General features: G+C 35.9%; 4 non-coding genes across 4 annotated transcripts; all 4 read right to left on the reverse strand.

Annotated features, from left to right (window-relative positions):
- Window positions 1–408: 408 nt before the first annotated feature.
- Window positions 409–482, reverse strand: TRNAI-AAU (transfer RNA isoleucine (anticodon AAU)). The gene has a single exon. It is a non-coding gene; the product is annotated as a tRNA-Ile (tRNA).
- A 789-nt stretch (window positions 483–1,271) lies between these two features.
- Window positions 1,272–1,345, reverse strand: TRNAI-AAU (transfer RNA isoleucine (anticodon AAU)). Its single transcript has one exon. It is a non-coding gene; the product is annotated as a tRNA-Ile (tRNA).
- A 2,767-nt stretch (window positions 1,346–4,112) lies between these two features.
- On the reverse strand, window positions 4,113–4,186 carry TRNAI-AAU (transfer RNA isoleucine (anticodon AAU)). Its single transcript has one exon. It is a non-coding gene; the product is annotated as a tRNA-Ile (tRNA).
- A 5,097-nt stretch (window positions 4,187–9,283) lies between these two features.
- Window positions 9,284–9,357, reverse strand: TRNAI-AAU (transfer RNA isoleucine (anticodon AAU)). The gene has a single exon. It is a non-coding gene; the product is annotated as a tRNA-Ile (tRNA).
- Window positions 9,358–11,217: the final 1,860 nt, after the last annotated feature.

Raw genomic sequence — 11,217 nt, forward strand, 5'->3', positions numbered from 1 at the left:
GTATGTTCTTGGCATTGTTAACTTTATGCTCTAAAGACTAAACTAATAGGCTCAATAAATATATAGCATACTATTGAAGAAATAGCAGATGATGAAGTGCTACCGATTGTTAACCCGGGATAGTTGGAAAGCTTATATTCAGCTGTTTACATTCATACTATCTTTATATTTCATCAACAAGACAAAACAAAAATGACCTCAATAAATTGCAATAAATAAGAGATTTAGTTACTTGGCGTTAGAACTTAGAACCAATTATAGATATTCCAGGAGCTTTCAGAATAATAATTAATTCTACAACTATATCAAATGTATTCATCCAATCCTTCAAGCATCGTTTGATCCAAGGTGATAAACAGTCAAAAATGAGACACAAGAAAAATGTATCTTTTTTCAAACAATTAAACTTGGCCTGTACAGGGATCGAACCTGTGACCTTGGCGTTATTAGCACCACGCTCTAACCATCTGAGCTAACAGGCCGGTCTGCACAAATTCCTGGAAGTCCAGCATATGAAGAAGTGCTAATGATAGTTAACCCGGGAGATTTGGAAAGCTTAATTTCGGAGGTTTACCATGAAGTTATAAATATATAATATCAACATGAAGAAACTAATCTGACTTTAGAAAAATTACAATACAAAAGAGATTTTCATACTTAGTGTTAGAACTTAGAGCCATTAATGTTTTTTCCATGTGTTTTAGCAATAAATAACAATTCATCACCTATATGCAATTGATTCATCTAATCATTGTGTCCGCTTCCCCTCGAAGGAAATATAGACATACAAATGATACTGAAGAAAATACATCTATTTTCAACATTAAAGGAGCATCAAGTATTGGCTTAGAGACTGATTGAAAGTATGTTCTTGGCATTGTTAACTTTATGCTCTAAAGACTAAACTAATAGGCTCAATAAATATATAGCATACTATTGAAGAAATAGCAGATGATGAAGTGCTACCGATTGTTAACCCGGGATAGTTGGAAAGCTTATATTCAGCTGTTTACATTCATACTATCTTTATATTTCATCAACAAGACAAAACAAAAATGACCTCAATAAATTGCAATAAATAAGAGATTTAGTTACTTGGCGTTAGAACTTAGAACCATTAATAGATATTCCAGGAGCTTTCAGAATAATAATTAATTCTACAACTATATCAAATGCATTCATCCAATCCTTCAAGCAGCGTTTGATCCAAGGTGATAAACAGTCAAAAATGAGACACAAGAAAAATTAATCTTTTTTCAAACAATTAAACTTGGCCTGTACAGGGATCGAACCTGTGACCTTGGCGTTATTAGCACCACGCTCTAACCATCTGAGCTAACAGGCCATTTTGCACAAATTCCTGGAAGTCCAGCATATGAAGAAGTGCTAATGATTGTTAACCCGGGAGATTTGGAAAGCTTAATTTCGGAGGTTTACCATGAAGTTATAAATATAAATTATCAACATGAAGAAACTAATATGACTTTAGAAAAATTACAATACAAAAGAGATTTTCATACTTAGTGTTAGAACTTAGAGCCATTAATGTTTTTTCCATGTGTTTTAGCAATAAATAACAATTCATCACCTATATGCAATTGATTCATCTAATCATTCTATCAGCTTCCCCTCAAAGGAAATATAGAGATACACATGATACAGAAGAAAATACATCTATTTTCAACATTAAAGGAGCATCAAGTATTGGCTTGGAGACTGATTGAAAGTATGTCCCTGGCATTTTTTACTTTATGCTCTAAAGACTAAACTAATAGGCTCACTAAATATATAGCATACTATTGAAGAAATAGCAGATGATGAAGTGCTACTGATTGTTAACCCGGGATAGTTGGAAAGCTTATATTCAGCTGTTTACATTCATACTATCTTTATATTTCATCAACAAGACAAAACAAAAATGACCTCAATAAATTGCAATAAATAAGAGATTTAGTTACTTGGCGTTAGAACTTAGAACCAATTATAGATATTCCAGGAGCTTTCAGAATAATAATTAATTCTACAACTATATCAAATGTATTCATCCAATCCTTCAAGTAGCTTTTGATCCATGGTGATAAACAGTCAAAAATGAGACACAAGAAAAATTAATCTTTTTACAAACAATTAAACTTGGCCTGTACAGGGATCGAACCTGTGACCTTGGCGTTATTAGCACCACGCTCTAACCATCTGAGCTAACAGGCTGTTTTGCACAAATTCCTGGAAGTCCAGCATATGAAGAAGTGCTAATGATAGTTAACCCGGGAGATTTGGAAAGCTTAATTTCAGAGGTTTACCATGAAGTTATACTTATATAATTCCAACATGAAGAAACTAATATGACTTAAAAAAATTACAATACAAAAGAGATTTTCATACTTAGTGTTAGAACTTAGAACCATTAATGTTTCTTCCATGTGTTTTAGCAATAAATAACAACCATCTGAGCTAACAGGCCATTTTGCACAAATACCTGGAAGTCGAGCATATGAAGAAGTGCTAATGATAGTTAACCCGGGAGATTTGGAAAGCTTAATTTCAGAGGTGTACCATGAAGTTATAAATATAAATTATCAACATGAAGAAACTAATATGACTTTAGAAAAATTACAAAACAAAAGAGATTTTCATACTTAGTGTTAGAACTTAGAACCATTAATGTTTTTTCCATGTGTTTTAGCAATAAATAACAATTGATCACCTATATGCAATTGATTCATTTAATCATTCTATCAGCTTCCCCTCAAAGGAAATATAGAGATACACATGATACAGAAGAAAATACATCTATTTTCAACATTACAGGAGCATCAAGTATTGGCTTGGAGACTGATTGAAAGTATGTCCTTGGCATTTTTAACTTTATGCTCTAAAGACTAAACTAATAGGCTCACTAAATATATAGCATACTATTGAAGAAATAGCAGATGATGAAGTGCTACCGATTGTTAACCCGGGATATTTGGAAAGCTTATATTCAGCTGTTTACATTCATACTATCTTTATATTTCATCAACAAGACAAAACAAAAATGACCTCAATAAATTGCAATAAATAAGAGATTTAGTTACTTGGCGTTAGAACTTAGAACCATTAATAGATATTTCAGGAGCTTTCTGAATAATAATTAATTCTACAACTATATCAAATGTATTCATCCAATCCTTCAAGCAGCGTTCGATCCAAGGTGATAAACAGTCAAAAATGAGACAGAAGAAAAATTAATCTTTTTACAAACAATTAAACTTGGCCTGTACAGGGTCGAACCTGTGACCTTGGCGTTATTAGCACCACGCTCTAACCATCTGAGCTAACAGGCCATTTTGCACAAATTACTGGAAGTCCAGCATATGAAGAAGTGCTAATGATAGTTAACCCAGCAGATTTGGAAAGCTTAATTTCAGAGGTTTACCATGAAGCTATAAATATATAATATCAACATGAAGAAACTTATATGACTTTAAAAAAATTACAATACAAAAGAGATTTTCATACTTAGTGTTAGAACTTAGAACCATTAATGTTTTTTCCATGTGTTTTAGCAATAAATAACAATTCATCACCTATATGCAATTGATTCATTTAATCATTCTATCTGCTTCCCCTCAAAGGAAATATAGAGATACACATGATACAGAAGAAAATACATCTATTCTCAACATTAAAGGAGCATCAAGTATTGGCTTGGAGACGGATTGAAAGTATGTCCTTGGCATTTTTAACTTTATGCTCTAAAGACTAAACTAATAGGCTCACTAAATATATAGCATACTATTGAAGAAATAGCAGATGATGAAGTGCTACTGATTGTTAACCCGGGATAGTTGGAAAGCTTATATTCAGCTGTTTACATTCATACTATTTTTATATTTCATTAACAAGACAAAACAAAAATGACCTCAATAAATTGCAATAAATAAGAGATTTAGTTACTTGGTGTTAGAACTTAGAACCATTAATAGATATTCCAGGAGCTTTCAGAATAATAATTAATTCTACAACTATATCAAATGTATTCTTCCAATCCTTCAAGCATCGTTTGATCCAAGGTGATAAACAGTCAAAAATGAGACACAAGAAAAATTAATCTTTTTTCAAACAATTAAACTTGGCCTGTACAGGGATCGAACCTGTGACCTTGGCGTTATTAGCACCACGCTCTAACCATCTGAGCTAACAGGCCGTTTTGCACAAATTCCTGGAAGTCCAGCATATGAAGAAGTGCTAATGATAATTAACCCGGGAGATTTGGAAAACTTAATTTCGGAGGTTTACCATGAAGTTATAAATATATAATATCAACATGAAGAAACTAATATGACTTTAGAAAAATTACAATACAAAATAGATTTTCATACTTAGTGTTAGAACTTAGAGCCATTAATGTGTTATCCATGTGTTTTAGCAATAAATAACAATTCATCACCTATATGCAATTGATTCATTTAATCATTCTATCAGCTTCCCCTCAAAGGAAATATAGAGATACGCATGATACAGAAGAAAATACATCTATTTTCAACATTAAAGGAGCATCAAGTATTGGCTTGGAGACTGATTGAAAGTATGTCCCTGGCATTTTTAACTTTATGCTCTAAAGACTAAACTAATAGGCTCACTAAATATATAGCATACTATTGAAGAAATAGCAGATGATGAAGTGCTACTGATTGTTAACCCGGGATAGTTGGAAAGCTTATATTCAGCTGTTTACATTCATACTATCTTTATATTTCATCAACAAGACAAAACAAAAATGACCTCAATAAATTGCAATAAATAAGAGATTTAGTTACTTGGCGTTAGAACTTAGAACCAATTATAGATATTCCAGGAGCTTTCAGAATGATAATTAATTCTACAACTATATCAAATGTATTCATCCAATCCTTCAAGTAGCTTTCGATCCAAGCTGATAAACAGTCAAAAATGAGATACAAGAAAAATGTATCTTTTTACAAACAATTGAACTTGGCCTGTACAGGAATCGAACCTGTGACCTTGACGTTATTAGCACCACGCTCTAACCATCTGAGCTAACAGGCCATTTTGCACAAAATCCTGGAAGTCCAGCATATGAAGAAGTGCTAATGATAGTTAACCCGGGAGATTTGGAAAGCTTAATTTCAGAGGTTTACCATGAAGTTATAAATATACAATATCAACATGAAGAAACTAATATGACTTTAAAAAAATTACAATACAAAAGACATTTTCATACTTAGTGTTAGAACTTAGAACCATTAATGTTTTTCCATGTGTTTTAGCAATAAATAACAATTCATCACCTATATGCAATTGAATCATCTAATCAGCTTCCCCTCAAAGGAAATATAGACATACACATGATACAGAAGAAAAAATATCTATTTTCAACATTAAAGGAGCATCAAGTATTGGCTTGGAGACTGATTGAAAGTATGTCCTTGGCATTTTTAACTTTATGCTCTAAAGACTAAACTAATAGGCTCAATAAATATATAGCATACTATTGAAGAAATAGCAGATGATGAAGTGCTACTGATTGTTAACCCGGGATAGTTGGAAAGCTTATATTCAGCTGTTTACATTCATACTATCTTTATATTTCATCAACAAGACAAAGCAAAAATGACCTCAAAAATTGCAATAAATAAGAGATTTAGTTACTTGGCATTAGAACTTAGAACCATTAATAGATATTCCAGGAGCTTTCAGAATAATAATTAATTCTACAACTATATCAAAGTATTCATCCTATCCTTCAAGCAGGGTTTGATCCAAGGTGATAAACAGTCAAAAATGAGACACGAGAAAAATTAATCTTTTTACAAACAATTAAACTTGGCCTGAACAGGTATCGAACCTGTGACCTTGGCGTAATTAGCACCACGCTCTAACCATCTGAGCTAACAGGCCGTTTTGCACAAATTCCTGGAAGTCCAGCATATGAAGAAGTGCTAATGATAGTCAACCCGGGAGATTTGAAAAGCTTAATTTCAGAGGTTTACCATGAAGTTATAAATATATAATATAAACATGAAGAAACTAATATGACTTAAAAAAATTACAATACAAAAGAGATTTTCATACTTGGTGTTAGAACTTAGAACCATTAATGTTTTTTCCATGTGTTTTAGCAATAAATAACAATTCATCACCTATATGCAATTGACTCATTTAATCATTCTATCAGCTTCCCCTCAAAGGAAATATAGAGATACACATGATACAGAAGAAAACACATCTATTTTCAACATTAAAGGAGCATCAAGTATTGGCTTGGAGACTGATTGAAAGTATGTCCCTGGCATTTTTAACGTTATGCTCTAAAGACTGAACTAATAGGCTCACTAAATATATAGCATACTATTGAAGAAATGGCAGATGATGAAGTGCTACTGATTGTTAACCCGGGATAGTTGGAAAGCTTATATTCAGCTGTTTACATTCATACTATCTTTATATTTCATCAACAAGACAAAACAAAAATGACCTCAATAAATTGCAATAAATAAGAGATTTAGTTACTTGGCGTTAGAACTTAGAACCAATTATAGATATTCCAGGAGCTTTCAGAATGATAATTAATTCTACAACTATATCAAATGTATTCATCCAATCCTTCAAGTAGCGTTTGATCCAAGGTGATAAACAGTCAAAAATGAGACACAAGAAAAATTAATCTTTTTTCAAACAATTAAACTTGGCCTGTACAGGGATCGAACCTGTGACCTTGGCGTTATTAGCACCAAGCTCTAACCATCTGTGCTACCAGGCCACTTTGCACAAATTCCTGGAAGTCCAACATATGAAGAAGTGCTAATGATAGTTAAACAGGGAGATTTGGAAAGCTTAATTTCAGAGGTGTACCATGAAGTTATAAATATAAATTATCAACATGAAGAAACTAATATGACTTTAGAAAAATTACAATACAAAAGAGATTTTCATACTTAGTGTTAGAACTTAGAACCATTAATGTTTTTTCCATGTGTTTTTAGCAATAAATAACAATTCATCACCTATATGCAATTGATTCATATAATCATTCTATCAGCTTTCCCTCAAAGGAAATATAGACATACACATTATACAGAAGAACATACATCTATTTTCAACATTAAAGGAGCATCAAGTATTGGCTTGGAGACTGGTTGAAAGTATGTCCTTGGCATTTTTACCTTTATGCTTTACAGACTAAACTAATAGGCTCAATAAATACATAGCATACTATTGAAGATATAGCAGATGATGAAGTGCTACCGATTGTTAACCCGGGATAGTTGGGAAAGCTCATATTCAGCTGTTTACATTCATACTATCTTTATATTTCATCAACAAGACAAAACAAAAATGACCTCAATAAATTGCAATAAATAAGAGATTTAGTTACTTGGCGTTAGAACTTAGAACCATTAATAGATATTTCAGGAGCTTTCAGAATAATAATTAATTCTACAACTATATCAAATGTATTCATCCAATCCTTCAAGCAGCCTTTGATCCAAGGTGATAAACAGTCAAAAATGAGACACAAGAAAAATTTATCTTCTTACAAACAATTAAACTTGGCCTGTACAGTGATCGAACCAGTGACCTTGGCGTTATTAGCACCACACTCTAACCATCTGAGCTAACAGGCCATTTTGCACAAAGTCCTGGAAGTCCAGCATATGAAGAAGTGCTGATGATAGTTAACACGGGAGATTTGGAAAGCTTAATTTCAGAGGTTTACCATGAAGTTATAAATATATAATATCAACATGAAGAAACTAATATGACTTTAAATAAAATTACAATACAAAAGAAATTTTCATACTTAGTGTTAGAACTTAGAACCATTAATGTTTTTTCCATGTGTTTTAGCAATAAATAACAATTCATCACCTATATGCAATTGAATCATCTAATCATTCTATCAGCTTCCCCTCAAAGGAAATATAGACATACACATGATACAGAAGAAAATACATCTATTTTCAACATTAAAGGAGCATCAAGTATTGGCTTGGAGACTGATTGAAATTATGTCCTTGGCATTTTTAGCTTCATGCTCTAAAGACTAAACTAGTAGGCTCAATAAATATATAGCATACTATTGAAGAAATAGCAGATGATGAAGTGCTACCGATTGTTAACCCGGGATAGTTGGAAAGCTTATATTCAGCTGTGTACATTCATACTATCTTTATATTTCATCAACAAGACAAAACAAAAATGACCTCAATAAATTGCAATAAATAAGAGATTTAGTTACTTGGCGTTAGAACTTAAAACCATTAATAGATATTCCAGGAGCTTTCAGAATAATAATTAATTCTACAACTATATCAAATGCATTCATCCAATCCTTCAAGCAGCGTTTGATCCAAGGTGATAAACAGTCAAAAACGAGACACAAGAAAAATTTATCTTTTTTCAAACAATTAAACTTGGCCTGTATAGAGATCGAACCTGTGACCTTGGCGTAATTAGCACCACGCTCTAACCATCTGAGCTAAAATGCCATTTTGCACAAATTCCTGGAAGTCCAGCATATGAAGAAGTGCTAATGATAGTTAACCCGGGAGATTTGGAAAGCTTAATTTCAGAGGTTTACCATGAAGTTATACTTATATAATATCAACATGAAGAAACTAATATGACTTAAAAAAAAATTACAATACAAAAGAGATTTTCATACTTAGTGTTAGAACTTAGAACCATTGATGTTTTTTCCATCTGTTTTAGCAATAAATAACAATTCATCACCTATATGCAATTGATTCATCTAATCATTCTGGCAGCTTCCCCTCGAAGGAAATATAGACATACAAATGATACTGAATAAAATACATCTATTTTCAACATTAAAGGAGCATCAAGTATTGGCTTGGAGACTGATTGAAAGTATGTCCTTGGCATTTTTAACTTTATGCTCTAAAGACTAAACTAATAGGCTCACTAAATATATAGCATACTATTGAAGAAATAGCAGATGATGAAGTGCTACTGATTGTTAACCCGGGATAGTTGGAAAGCTTATATTCAGCTGTTTACATTCATACTATCTTTATATTTCATCCAACAAGACAAAATAAAAATGACCTCAATGAATTGCAATAAATAAGAGATTTAGTTACTTGGCGTTAGAACTTAGAACCATTAATAGATTTTCCAGGAGCTTTCAGAATAATAATTAATTCCTCAACTATATCAAATATATTCATCCAATCCTTCAAGCAGCGTTTGATCCAAGGTGATAAACAGTCAAAAATGAGACACAAGAAAAATTAATCTTTTTACAAACAATTAAACTTGGCCTGTACAGGGATCGAACCTGTGACCTTGGCGTTATTAGCACCACGCTCTAACCATCTGAGCTAACAGGCCGTTTTGCACAAATTGCTGGAAGTTCAGCATATGAAGAAGTGCTAATGATAGTTAACCCGGGAGATTTGGAAAGCTTAATTTCGGAGGTTTACCATGAAGTTATAAATATATAATATCAACATGAAGAAACTTATATGACTTTAGAAAAATTACAATACAAAAGAGATTTTCATACTTAGGGGCCGATTAGGATGGCGGACGGAAACGTGCTCCGTCTGCCGTGGAAGGTGGCAAGATACTCCGGACCTGGCCGGGGAAAAACCGCATTAGCGATTAGGATCAAATGTGACCTAAACGCCGACCGCGGCGGATGGAGCACAACAATCCCCGTCCGCTGCGGTCGATGTACACCTGATTCCGTGGCATGCGGACGGAACCTACAAAACACCGACCGCCGCGTACGCACATGACCAGGAGAACAACAACCTCCCCCGCGATACCTGCGAACTTTCCGGGTCCGCAATTAGGATAACTCCGTAAGTACCCCGGTAGCCACCGCGATCCACGTCCGCGGCGGTAGCAATGCAATGAGAAACGGGGCACCACAGCGGAAGTCCAACATCCCTACAGTCAATGCAATGGCATACATACCGACAGAATCCATCACCAAACACAGCAAAATGGACGACCACCCATGTGACACATCTAAACCAAACACAAGACACAATTACCCACCCCCAAGAACTGCATAGACCACACCTGACAACACACCCACCTATCACCTGACTGCCAATCAACATTCACACAGGGCCAACACACAGACTATAAATTGACTCCCACCCACTCCCGAAATCCTCTGCATCACAGCATAGCTGCCAGCAGGAGACAATACTTTACTTGACTTGACCAACAGCAAACTATTTGATTCAGACACATAACCCACACCCAAACACACTGTAACGGGGTGTACAAAAGGGTCTCGGAGGGCATGCAGGACTCAGAGCCTCCCGGTGCTGGTCTCCCTCGTGCAAAGAGGACGACCGAGGGGAGGACCGACCTAACTCTTGTTCCCTCCCCTCCCCTCTCTCTGTCTCAATCACAGGACCCGGGTGCAAGCTGGACGGAATCGAACGCCATGGAATGGCCCTTTAACTCTGGAGAAAACGCCGAGTGGGAGGAGCCGACCTATCCGCCCTGCCCCTCAAAAGGAGAACCAGACAAGTCTCAGGTGTGCTTGTTCACCTGGAGGACGGAAGGAGAGAGCGTGCGGAGGACGGAGATTCGAGAGGAGGAAGTTGCAGACCGGAGGATTGGACCCCAGGAGGAGAGAGCGGGAGACACCAGTGGAAACGTCGAGAGCCGATCAGCGAGAGCGAAAGAAGGGAGCCGGATGACAGGAGTGGAAACGCGAGCAGAGTCGGCGCCTGCCACGGACGGAGGAAAGCCAGGAGGCCACCGTTCCCACGAGCCGCCCAGCCACTCACCCAGGGGAGGTGCGTGGCTTCTCCAGGTACGTGACCGATTAAGGGGCTGGGTAGGAGGTCAGCGTACACTAGGTACAACGCCACGGGACGTTTAACTACCACGGTAACCTTCCGGCACACTTAAACCCGCCGATCACACGTTAACTGGAGCACCGGTGGTCCCCTCACTTCCCCTCCCCTGCACCGATCGTTGTTTGGAACCTACCCCTGACACTTTTCTTTTCCTTTTCTCTCTGGGTGATTGCTGGAGAGCTACTCCGATAGTCGGGACGGACTCCGAGGAAGAAGAGACCCCACCCCGAAGACCGGACGTGACCCGGAAGAAGGAAAAGGTCGTCCACCGCCGACGGAGCAGAAGCCGGTCCCCTCGGAAACACCCTAATCGTAAAAGCTGTACAGATCAACTGTTCGCTGCAATAAAACCTCAGTTGCCACG

The sequence above is a fragment of the Lissotriton vulgaris genome, chromosome 4_1 (assembly GCF_964263255.1).
Source record: "Lissotriton vulgaris chromosome 4_1, aLisVul1.2, whole genome shotgun sequence".
NCBI lineage: Eukaryota > Metazoa > Chordata > Amphibia > Caudata > Salamandridae > Lissotriton > Lissotriton vulgaris.